Source organism: Erithacus rubecula (assembly GCF_903797595.1).
Source record: "Erithacus rubecula genome assembly, contig: scaffold_302_arrow_ctg1, whole genome shotgun sequence".
Classification (NCBI taxonomy): domain Eukaryota; kingdom Metazoa; phylum Chordata; class Aves; order Passeriformes; family Muscicapidae; genus Erithacus; species Erithacus rubecula.
The window spans coordinates 21,313-34,320 of record NW_027636026.1 but is presented as its reverse complement, the minus strand read 5'-3'; the positions used below and the strand labels follow the sequence as shown (position 1 = coordinate 34,320).

Sequence of the window (13,008 nt, the reverse complement as noted above, 5' to 3'; positions counted from 1 at the left end):
TGGGTCTTTGGACAATGACCCTTAAACCGTGCAGTTTTAAGTTTGTTATTTTATCCATTAAAGTTCTTTGTTTTTCAAGCCAGTCCATCCTTTCAGTCCCTCTTTTTGCTCCACAGACCTCTCAGGCTGGCCAATCCCTGTATTGCTGCCTCAATGGTGACCATAGTTTTCATTAGGCATGAAACCATTCAGTTTTCATTATGCAAAACAAACAAAAAAATAAAAACAAACAAGAAGAAAAGCCTTACATGCATTTTTCATTTTCTTTCAACAGAGTACTATAATCATGAATATGACCCAAGTCTTTGCTTGGTCCCAATAACCTCAAAAGTGCTTAGACCTGGAAAAGGGTTTAATTATGTCATTGAATCAAGGTCCCTGCAAACAGGTGACTGGTGTTAAACCTCACTGTGAGTGATGTGCTCATGTTCTGTGAGATGCTGAATTCACTCCAGGGATCTGTGATTAATATGGATCAAATTTTTATTGCTTACAATGCTCCAGGTATGAGCTACAGCTGAAATTCTTCTGCAGTATTTGTCAGGACTGCATGAAGTAATTATAAATCATATGGAAATAGTGGGCCTTGAGAGAAGAAGACTCTCAAGGATCTGTAATGAAAACCAAATCTACAAGCATTTAAAATATTCTCACTGAAGTGTTCTGAAAGAAAATCAAATAGCTGTATTGCTGAAACGTTTTGTGCATGAAGAGATTTACTCTCCAAAGGCAGGTTATGCTATTTCTGTATAAGGCCATTATTATTACCTACAGAACATCAAAGAGTCAATACTATAGATAGTTATTTCCTTGTGTCCTTATTTAAACAAATTCTAGTGGAAAGAAGCAGAGAAGTAGATTATCTAATTTTTTGCTTTTAATGGTGTTGGGAATGAAGCATATTTAAATTCCTTGAAGAAACTTGTGTCTCGATTAAAACATAAAGGAAGAACATATCCACCAATTCAAAAAAATCACATTAGATGTTAAAAATTTTGTTAGTGATGGGCCATAGACAAATCTGTAACAGACTTCTTATTTTGCCCCAGATTAGTATTTCCTTTCTGCTTCATTTTCTGGGGGGGGGTCATCAGTGTGGTGGTTTGGGGTGCAGAAGACCAGATGCAGGGAATGCTGCCTCTCCTCTGCATGTCTCTGTGCCAGGCTCCAGGAGCAATCTGAGCATCTTCCTTCTTATTCTTAGATTTTCCTCCCTCTGCCTGTGCAATGGCTGCTGCCAGCAGCCACAAATTAGCCCATTAGCCATGCTCTTCTCTGGGGATGATGTCACTGTTCAGGCTGTCTCTCTCACACTTCACAGAGTTTTTTATTTTTACCTTGATGAAAAGGATACTTTCCCTACACTTAGCCAATCACATTCAAGGATCCAGTTACACAAGTTAACTCTCTCTTACACAAATCATACCCCTCTCTGTGCTATGACTGGTCTAAAGTTTTCCTTTTTCCTGTTCATCTTCCTGAACAGAAAAACAGATCCTTGGTTTCAAAGTGTGTCTAGGAGAGAGGTGTTGCTGTTTGATGGTGCTCTGGAAGTGCATTTGGTCTCTTGCATTTGGTAGCTGGAACAATGTGAAACAATGTTGGAGATGGGGCATTGGAGGCAAAGTGATCACCCTTCGTTACTCCTTTTAAAAAGCCAAAGCTGCTGACAACACTCTCAGATAACAGTGCATTTGCTTCTGCAGGAGCCGCCGCTCCCGGGCTCCCGCCGCTGGGCTCTCCTCTCCCAGGCCTTTCCCGGGCTCTCTCCGCTCTACGCGGTTCCCACCTCTCCCGGGCTCTCCCCCTTCTCTCGGCTTTCTCCCGCTCCCGAGCTATCCCTTGTCGCAGCCCTTTCCCGGGCTGTAGCCAGTGCTTTTCTTCATCTCGCGGCGTCTCTCGCAGCCGCTCCTCCCTCTGGCAGGATCTCCCCTCTCTCGCAGGCCTGTCTCTCCTCTCCCGGCATGTCCGTCCGTTCCCGGCCCGCCCCAGCCCCCGGCCCGGAGCGCAGCTCGGGGCTCGGAGCGCAGCGGGGCCGCGGCGGGGCCGCGTCAGCCCCGTCCCGCGGGAGGAGCCGCGACACCGCAGGCGGAGCGGCCCCGGCTGCGCCGGGAGCTGTGCCTGGGCAGGGGCTGCGGCCTGTGGGAGCTCCTCCGGGCTCGCTCCGGACAATGAGAGCTCCGGCCTGTGCTCCCTTTGCACCTTCACGGCTGTCGGATGCCTTGCAGTGGAGCCGGAGTGCCCGGGCTGTTCCGGTTGCTTCTTGTCCTCAGCTCGGCAGCAAGATGGTTCCAAGGAGGGTGCGAGGGATGTGTGAGCGTCCAGCAGTCTGTCCCTGTGTCCCTGTGTCCCTGTGTCCCTGTGTCCCTGTGTCCCTGTGTGTCGGAGCTTGGTGTGTTCCCCCTGGCAGTAAATTCTCGGATATCATGAGTGGGAGCCTGGATTCACAGCCAGGCCTTTAAGTGAAGGAAACTTGGAGACATTTTTCTCTGCATTTTCTACAAAACAGCTACATTTTCCGTGAAGGTTCTGTCATACTTTTGTAATAAATGTTGTAATGTAATTCATATTAGTTTGGAAATTAATGTAGAATGAATAATGTTTGTATGAATAAAATAATAAAAATCTCGGAAATCAAGAACCAGGGAGGGAGGGACAGGGATTGCTTCATCGCAGCATTGTGACAGCCAACAAAAGCTGAGGAGCTCAGATTAACAAGTAAATAGACATAGCCCAAACGTCAAATTATGTGATATGTAGCTGCAAGGGAGATGGTTCTCTGGGAAACTGTCCAGGAAACACCCAAGGGATGAGCGGCCGAGAAGTAGCGATGATTAAGATAACCAGAGCCATCAAGAAAGATACATCTCAATGCTGGCTTCCCGTAAACCAAGATCTGCACCCATCAGAATCCATCTCTTCCCAGCCATGGTTTTGTCCAGCCCAAAGCAGAGAAAGAAAACTACATGAATATGCGGAACAACGAAAAGAAAGGAAGACCTCTGCTCCAGGCTTGGAAAAACTGTATAAAAACTGGACTGGCCAAGGGTATTTGTGAACACTGGGGGATCCAAAGCCATAGAGTTCGGATCAGAGCGTGATCACCCGGCGCCGATCCCGGGCTCGGCGTTGTCCTTTGCCATTGTGGCTGTCGTGCACTGTATGCCAGTCACAAAATAAATTATTGCTAATTTTGATTATATTTATTTCGGCTGAATCTCTCTATTATCTATAACATTTTGATTAGTTTCTGATGGACTGGTGGGTTTATTTGCTGCTGTAGTAGTGGCTGAATATGAATCATTTTGAGTAATGTACTAGAAGAAATTATTACAGAGACGTGAAACATTTTTTGTTGCCCAGTAGTAGCGGCTTTCCAAAATGGTTTTTGGGTTAATTAATTCTATGCCCTGGTGTTTTGTTTTGTTTGGTTTTGTGACTTTTTCAATAGTTAATGAATAGCTAGCCTGGAGTTTTGAATAGGAGAATGCCCATTATGATACTTTAAAATAGAAAAGATTCCATGCAATAATGGAAGCTGGAGTTTATCTTGTAATAGAGTAAAAATGCATTTAGTGATGTAGTGGGTCATGTCTGTGTATAAATATTCAATAACTAAAGTGTTAAGAATGAAATATTGTAGGTGTATAGAAAATCTATTATTAAAAAGACTTTCTGAGTCCTGCAGTTTGTGCATCTGGGATCTCTATTTATTGCTTGCTTCTAATTATTACTGTTTCCAATTCGGTGTTGCATTTTTATAGTAGCAGTGCTGTTGCTGTTGAATCTCAACATTTGAGTAAAATCTGTCTGCAGTGATCTTGTCTTTATATTTTAGGCTGTAGTAGATCTGAGTCACTGCCATCAGGATTGAATTGTTTTTGTGAATGGTGGTGTGAAAATGCTTAAGGGCAATCTGTGACCCAAAGAGCTGCCTTGTTTGCTATTCTAAGTGCCATAGTTAAATAGTTGATGCAGGTCTGTGCAAGTCCATCTCATAACAATCCTGGTAGAATATAGTACTGCTTTACAGATGCATCCTGTGAAAGCAAATTTGAGATGTCTTTCAAGAGATGCTCATAAGCCAGAGATTTGTAGTCTGTGTTTTGACAAGATCTGTAGAGTGATTTAGGAAGTGAGTAAATGGTGTTCTGCTCTGTTCAAAGTCTTTGAATTGTTGAAAATTCAACTGTAAAACTTTTCAAATTAAATGACCCTGGATGAAGTAGGAAACACAAGTCCTTCCCTTGAACCTTGAATGGCTTGTTCTAGCTTGTTCCTGAAAATGGTAGTTGAAGAAGATCCCACAGGAATCAAAGGAGCAGCTGGGTATATCCCTAAAAGGCAGCAGTAGATCTGAAATACCTTGGGAATTAGAGAGACATCAGTGAGCCACTTTTGAGTCAAACTGTTAGTGAAGAACCCTGTTCCAGAGAAATGTCAGCTTTTCTCAAGGAAGTTGAGCAGCAGGATATCATGGCTCATGTAGCTGGCAGGTATAAAGCACACAAAGTGGGACATTTGTAGAAATTAACCCTGATCACAACAGGATGAGGAGCCCATTTCATCAGACTCTGGGTCTTAGTAAGAAATGAAGAGGCCTCTGTTTATTATGTTAGGCCAAGTTGTTCCTTGTCAAGTTGTAGCAGCTGCTTGGCAGCAGGCACTGCTTTAACTTCAGCTCATCACATCTGGAGGCAGCCCTAGAAGTGCTCTGCACCTCAGCTGGTGCCAGAGCACAGGGACACCCAGACACCTTCTTTAGACCTGTGTGTGCCATTAACTAAAGGCATCTCCCCAAACCAAGCTATCCAATCCAGCACTTAGCACAGAATATGTCACTGCCAGGGAGGTCAGCATCCAGAGGAAAATACAATTACAAAACCTAGTGGGGATTTGATATAATAGAGGAAAAATTCAAATGTTGGTACTTGCTTCATAAATGAGAATATATACTAGCTGCTTTCCCTAAAGTGTAGTTAAATAGTGTGCACTTTCCATAGCAGTTAAATTCTTCACTTCATGCATTCACAGCTGGCAAAGCTCTCACACAACTTTTTTTTCTCTTAAGTGTAGGAAGTTCTTAGTTCAAATGAACCGTGCTGCTTCCTCTGAAAGATACAAAATTATGGAAACAACAGATGCAAAGTCACAGTGTTAGCACAGAAACACATAATCACAGCATGATTATATGCAGGTGCTTGTATTGAAGAGCTCTGGGAATCAGGGGTACAAACCCAAATCTGACACCAACACGGATTGGAGATGGACATGTTTTATACCTTTTTTGTTACATAACTATATATTAATTGGTAAGCCCATATTATTTTATTGTATACATTGATCTTACCCAAGCATGTATTATTGCAGTTTTCATCAGGACCCCCACAAACATCCTCTTGCATAATTCTTCTCTACGATTAAATAATTTCTCATGATTCTCATTATGATTAAACAATCATTATATTCAATTACCAAACAATCATTATATTTAACAATCATATTATTTATCATACGATGATTACACAGGTTTAGACAAAGCTCAGCGTTCATTTCCAGAGCATAGTTCCCTTTCCCAGGCCTATCAGACCCAACTTTTCTTCCCACCCCCTGAATCTATTGCATACAATTCCCTTCTTCTAGAAAAATTTTAACCCTTCACTATCACTGTTACCAAGAGCAAAAATATTAGCTGATAGGATAAGTCATGCTGTACATGGATAATCAAGAGATTTTACAATGTGGTCTAAACAATAACAAATCTTCAATATTGAACTACATTGCTGCTGCCTCAGCAACTCCCAGATGAATGAGTACAATAATCAACTACATCCTATACAACTTTTTCTGGCTTTCAAAACAGGATATGGTGACATTGCCAATTGTGTTTGCCATTGTGCATCATGTGGTTTATTGTCATTTTATGATATCTTACAGTATCTGTCAATTTTTTTTGTACTGGCCTATCATCTGCTTTATAACCATGGCTATTTCAGAGATTTGTTTTGTTCTCAGACAGCAGCAGAATGCCAATCAGACCTATGTTTACCTGCAATGTTCAATTGCTCCTGGGAATACCTTACAATGGCAATTTGTCATTCACAACACTTTCTGATACTCCAGTGACAAATCAAGTGCTACTGGTTTAATACTGCAAGCTGTAGCAATGTGTTTATCTTTTAAATCTGTGGGCAGAGACTAAAATGATCAGCATTAATTATTCAGCAACATAAAAGAAGTGATGAGTTTTCAATCACTATAAATCTAATCCATAGAAAACACATTTTAAGTATGACTAAGATGAGCTAGATAAGCTCTTTTTCTTGTTATCAAATGATTTTTTAATCTTCAGGATCAGTGTCTCTTATCTCCATCCTTTATGAGATCTTCACATTAACTGCTATACAATATCCCACAGATACTTTGTGAAACCCTTCTGTTAATAATGTCTGTTGCTTACCACTGATGACACGTCAATTTTGTTTTTCTTCGGTGACAATTAAAATTATTGTTTGTATGCTCCTAAACCAAATTTCATCAAACTTAGCAATTTTTAAATCAATTGATCTTTGAAAGAACAGTAATATTTCTCTTCCTGATTTGACTAAGAAAGAACAAAACATGAGGCTAGCAAAAAACATCGATGAGAATTTGTTTGTGTATGAACATTTATTCAGCTGATACTTCATACTTGTGCATATCTACATTGTTTTTAGATAACAGTGTATTTAAACAAGGGTTTACAAAGTGATGTGAAGTAACTATCAGGTCATTGCTTTAAAAGGTTTGGTCTCTTCCCTTCCTTTAAGCATTCTGTTCCTAAAAACCATAGGGAGTTGTAAATGATAAAGAAGTTCCATGGTATCAATGAGTCCAGTGGATAACTGACATCAAAATCAAAAGCATACACATGCCTTGTTTACTAGCAAAAAGTCAAAAAGAGAACAAAAGAGAAATCTAGGTTTTGATTCCTGGACATTAATGAAATTTAAAGGAAATATTGCACAGAATGAAATACAATTTGGATTAAATTTTAAACCAGCCCTGCAATTCTAACCCTTAATCGTTTTAGCAAAGTGTCTTTATACTATAGATACTTTAGAAAATAATTTGAAATAAACTTCTATGGAGCCATGTTGTCATAAAACATCTACCCTTTCTTAAGTTTACCCTTTCTTCACAGAGAAGAAGGAATGTTCTATAAATCTGCTAAAGGACAGAATGCATGGTTTAAGATGCTGAGCACTACCTTTGGAGACACAGAGAGTACCTAATGCAGAGACAGTGTAAGAAATTCAAAAAATCAGTATTAGCAGTGGAGCAACGAGTTCTGAAGTCTTAGAATTGGTATCATTTATAATCAGGCCTGCTCTCGGCAGTGGGCTGGAGCTCCAAAAGCCAAGCAGAGCCTGCAGGACAGGGAGCTGAGCTGTAGCTGCAGTTCCAGGAGGGGTCCCGTTGGTGCTGCAGGAGCAGCTCCCTTGTCCATCAGCCATGTGCCCGCTCCTCCTGCCTGCTGCCAGTCCTTCCCTTGCAGTGCCAGCAGCAGCTGCTCCCTGCCCCTGGCCAGCTCCTTTGCCTGCAGTCCCTTCCAGTGCTGGCACTACAAGCTCCCTCTTGCCTTGAGCCAAATGCCTGCCTGCACCTTGGGCTGGCTTCGCCAGGTCTCTTTCCCCAAGTGTTTGACTCCCAGACTTCAGCCCCAGCCCATTGGTTATTTCCATCACCAGGTAGTTTTATACAATGATTTATTTCGGTTTTAGCTCAGAGGTGGATCATTGAGATTGTGGTGCTTTCTTGCACCCAGTGTCCTGTTAAAACCAAGAACGAGCTGTTTCTGCAGCTTAGTTTGTGGCTATTCCTACATCATTTTATTCCACACTGAATGCCTAAAGAAAATCTATCCTTTTCCTTACTAAGCTGAGGCTGCAACTTAGTGCAAATATGTGTGCGTCCTGGTTTGAAAAGACAATTGTGCTAGGGAAAATCAGGGACTTCCTTCAAAGTGGAGCCAATAAACCCCTCCTTCTGAATTAGTATAATTTTGAAATTAAGGGGCTCTCAGGCAAAGATATGGGGATAGGAATAGCAGTTCTTTACTAGTCTATCTAACAAGGCAAACAAAACAACAACAACTATGAAATTAACAAGAAACAGAGCAGTAACCCAGTTCCAGCCCTTCTTGGCCGCAGGCTCCCTTCCCTGTGCTGCAGTTACCAGTGCTGGGCAGGGGCAGATCCCGTGCAGCTGCAGGAGGGCTGGGGGTGGGTGAGAGCGGGGCTGTCCCAGGTGGAAAAGGGATGGAGGAGAGACTTTTGCTCACTGTGTCGCTCGTGGTGCTCAGCAGGGTGCTTGGAGACAGCAGGCTGAAGCGAGAAGGCAGCAGTGCGGGGTCCAACTACAGAAAAGGTGGCTCCCGGCGTTGGGATGGCGGGGGTCGGGCAGCAGCAGCAGCAGCAGCAGCAGCAGCAGCAGCAGCAGCAGCAGCATCCTCTGACTCCAAGAGCGAGCCAGGGAGCAAATGCCTTCCCCCTCCTTTGCCTGCTTCTGGCCATGCGGTGCTCCCCCCTTTCCCCCCCGGTGCCTTCAAAATAAACTCTGAAAAAAAAAAAAGAAATGGACCGGCCCCTTCCCCTGTCACCAGCCATCAGTGCTGCTTAGCATGTCAAGGGGAAAATATTCCAAAGAAAGGTTAGGAAAACAAACCAACCCCCAACAGTGTGAAAGGAGAATAAATGTCATCATCCCCTTACATTTTTTCCTCTCCCCTCCCCAGTCAGGGTGCTGCCTGAGGGGGTTCTAGACATGGACCACAACTCACAGACAAATAACCTCACTCAGGTTCTATTACCCACAGATTGACAGACCTGTGAGGAACTGGCTGCCAAAGCCTGTCACACACCCACCAAAGATTCAGGATCAGTGAAAAAATAGGAACAAATATTGATGTGGTCACTCATCATGGAAATGAGAAGTGCCCCAAAGCCAATGTCAGTTTCAAAGGGAAATTTATCACAGATTGTTACAACTGCCCTGCTTATATATGGTGACCAATTTCAGTTCACAGATGGCTACAGAATGGCACAGCTCTGCTGACTCTATAGATAAAGACAGAAATATCCATTTCAGTTCCCACAATCAAGCATATTCCAGGTCACCAAGTACTGCCCACATCTATTTCTATATATGTGTATATATGTATGTTTGTATATAAAGAACCAAACATCAATTGAATGATCAGAAATCCACAGAGCAGGAGTTCTACGCTCACTGGAGTCCCGGAGTTTTCTCAGCTGGCTTTGCCTGGCAGTTCTCAGGGAACGTGTGGCTCTGCTGCCATCCCAAATCTGCGCTTTCCTTGCCCAGCCTGAGTGCACGTGGGGCACGGGCTGGGCATGGCTGGAGATTTCCATGGCCAAAATCCCCCAGCATCATCACCTTTACACCTGCTCATTGCTTTGGAGAGCACAAAGCACACAGCCCCCAGCTCAGCTGGCAAATGTCATTTCTTGCAGATTGCTACAGCCCCACTGCTGGTGGACAAATACACGAGAATCGATTTCAGTTGAAAAATGTCATTTATTACAAATTGCTACACCCGTGCTGACAATACAGAACTATACAAATCTCAGTTAAGGCTAAAAAAAGGAATTTATTACATGAGTACAACAGTGCTAGGCAAAAATATACAAATATCAACTTCACTTAACAAAAACTTAATTTATTGCCAAACTCTACAACAACTCAGTATTGCACCAAGATCAATTAGGTATTTAACAACCTAATAATTTATTGCATAAAGGCATACAGCCAATATAAAAACACAAAAATATGCATTCCCTCTCTAAATAGCCCTACACTAAGAACCCAACAGATAAAGTTATACAACACTACTCCTTCATACATGTTTAAATAGAATTTAATACATATGTATGCACATATAAATAAATACATATACAACTATAATAATCTACAAGTGTAAATCTAGATTAAACATTAGATATTAGATACTATATGTAAGTAGATATATAAACCAAACCTATCAATATACAAATATCACAGTACAAATCTAAATATTCATGAAACTGCATCAATACAAATATACAACTATACATTTCCACACATATGTAAATGCAGTTATACACAGAACTAGGTCCATACACATATAAAAATATAAAAGTAGAATACATACACCTATAGAAATACCAATACACCCATTTAAAAGAGTCATATACCTATAACTGTATCAGTACAAATAGATACCTACACCAGTGAAAACCCAGGAAACAGAACTATAGTGAGATACAACAACATATATGTTTACTTAGATATATATACACATACATGTAATTACACACATATATGCATATATACAAATATATACATTGCACATCCATAAATATAAAAGACATATGGAAATATTCATATACAAATAGCAGCCTCCACATGGAAATATCCATCTAATTATCCGTCCCTATGTGCAAGTCCATAAATCTTTAAAGAGAACTCTAAGCAGAAAATCTGATTCCAACAGCTCCATCTTCAAATCCTCTCCCTCTGGCTCTTGGTCCTGTGCAGAGCAGTTCTCCCGGACAGGGACAGCAGATGGGACATCTGGGAAGCAAAGGGAACACTGAGTCAGGAGCGGGGCCTTTCCCTTGGCAGCACCTGCACTTCCATCAGGGAAGAGAAAATCTCAGCGCCTCCCCAGGAGGGCTGGAAAGGAAAAGCAGGCCGAGCGGGCCAGGGTGCGGCGAGCGCAGCGCGGCGGGACTGTCCCGCAGCCCCGGCAGCCCGGCACAGCCGGCACAGCTCCCGGGCCCTGCCGGCACAGCTGCCTTGCCCCAGGACAGCCCCTGTGCCGGCCGGGGCAGCTGCGCCGAGCAGCCCCAGCACGGGCAGGGCCGCTCCTGCCCCTGTGCCGGGCACTGCCCACGGCCACAGCCCACGGCACCCTCACCCCCCCGCCTCACCCGCCCTGGGGCCTCACCCAGGCTCTGTGCCAGCAGCAGCTCCTGCTCCTGCTCCTGCTCGCGCCCTTCAGCTTCTCCCTGCCGCCTCCTGGCACTCCTCCTGCTGTCTTCAGCATCTTCCGTGCAGCTGAGGCAAAATCGGAGCCTCGGGAATTGGTTCCAAGGCCTGGCAGAGCTGCAGTCCCGGACCCCTCTGTGCTCCCTGCTGGCCCCTCCATCCCCTCAGCCCCGCCATGCTCTCGGCAAACCCCGAGTCCCCTTCAGCTTCTTCAGACCCCGCAGTCCTCTCACCCCCCTCAGTCCCTTCTGACCCATCCCGTCCCCTTAGAGCCACCACCCCCTCAGGCTGTGCCACTTCCCTGTCACCTCAGTGCCACCATCGCCCTCAGCTGCCCCACACCCTCAGCCCCAGCAGCACCTCAAGGTCACCGTCCCTTCAGTGCCAGCGCCCCCTCAGCCCCTCAGCCCCCTCAGTCTCACCGTCCCTCAGCAGCTCCTCAGGGGACTCTGCCTGGGGCCAGCGGCAGCTCCCACCGCTCCAGGGACACCCGGGGCTGGAACTGCTGCTCCGCCCGGCCCGGCCCCAGCTCGGACCCAGCACAGCAACAGGAGACACAGGGCACAGGGGAACAACCAGAGACTGAGAAGGATCCGTGGAGGGAAAGAGGTAGAGAAGGACTGTATTTAAATGGATATCCATCTTTGTAATTAAACTCCCAGATATAAATACAACTATGCCTATTTATAAGCTCAACTATATATATGTAACTATACATCTGTATAAATGCATCTAGGTACATCTATAATTTCACATATAAAAATATAATTATGTACATCTAGAACTATATAAAAATTTAACTATACAGATCTTTTAACACAACTATATAAATGGATAGACATAACTAGAGGCATACAAATAAACCTATATAAATCTATAAATATAATTATATAGATAAATATAACTATACAGATCTATAAATATGACTGTTGACAGAGGGATTTCACCTGCCTGATGGTCACAGGTCCTCCCTCTGTCTCTTCCAGCCACACAGGGCAGCCCTCCTGGAGAAGTCGATCAGATGGGATCTGGGAAGCAAAGGGAACACTTGGTCACTCTTGGCCCTTGTGCGCGTTTCCCTTGGGCACCAACTGTCCTTCTGTCAGGGACTGTTCAAGATGCTCTGAAAGGCAGACTCTCACTTGGAATTTGAAACCTGATCTTTAGAGAACAGGGTCCCCTCTAAATGTTCAAAATGGTGTAAAGCATTAAAGCATCTTGATAAAGTCTCAGCGGTCGCAGTGCAAATGGAACCCATGAAGTTCCAGAAAGGGGTCCAAAGTGAGGAATCCCGTGGGAAACTCTTCCTCTCTGTCCAGTGAAAGTGAAATCACTCCGTGTTCTGCAGAGCTGAAGGGAGGAAAAAGATATTCAATTGGGTAGCTTCACTATTTTGATGGGGTTGCAAACAGAGTTCCCCACTTGAAAGCAGACAAAGTCAAATAGAGGAAGGGGAAATGAAAAGAGAGAATTGAAGATGTTCTTTTTGTCGCTTTTCCTGCCAAATGTCTGGTTCTTTCTCACTGTCTCTGCCTGTCTTCAGCAGATTTGACACATTTCTCTTTCTTTGGAGATAGAAGCAGCAACAGGAAGGGGCAGCAATTTTGTCAGCATTTTCATCCAAGCTAAAGTCCTCCCACCTTGAAGGATGTTATTTTACCTAATGATTAATGGCTTACAGTGATAGTGAACTCACACTGCTGTCTTCATCAAGAGGTTTTGCATTCTTCTTTCCTCAGTAATACTTTATTCTCTTTTTTTCCACATTCAGGGCAGAGTTACAATGTGAAATCCCTCCCAGAGCCACGTCTTTTCTGTGGAAACCAGCAAAGGTCATCTTGCAATGCTCTGCTTGGTGTCATTTGTTCTTTTTATTTTAAATTGTCTCTTGAACTTGAAACAGTTTCCAGGGCAGGGAAAAAATAGACCTATTTCTTCCATCTCTTTTAATTCATGCCCTTTTTTAATGTTTTTACC

At 43.6% G+C, this 13,008-nt stretch overlaps 1 long non-coding RNA gene across 1 annotated transcript; it reads right to left on the bottom strand.

Annotated features, from left to right (window-relative positions):
* Positions 1-10,473: 10,473 nt before the first annotated feature.
* On the bottom strand, positions 10,474-11,585 carry LOC306815942. The gene is made up of 3 exons (XR_013777535.1): positions 11,454-11,585; positions 10,991-11,100; positions 10,474-10,614 (listed from the first exon to the last, which is right to left on the bottom strand). It is a non-coding gene; the product is annotated as an uncharacterized lncRNA (long non-coding RNA).
* Positions 11,586-13,008: the final 1,423 nt, after the last annotated feature.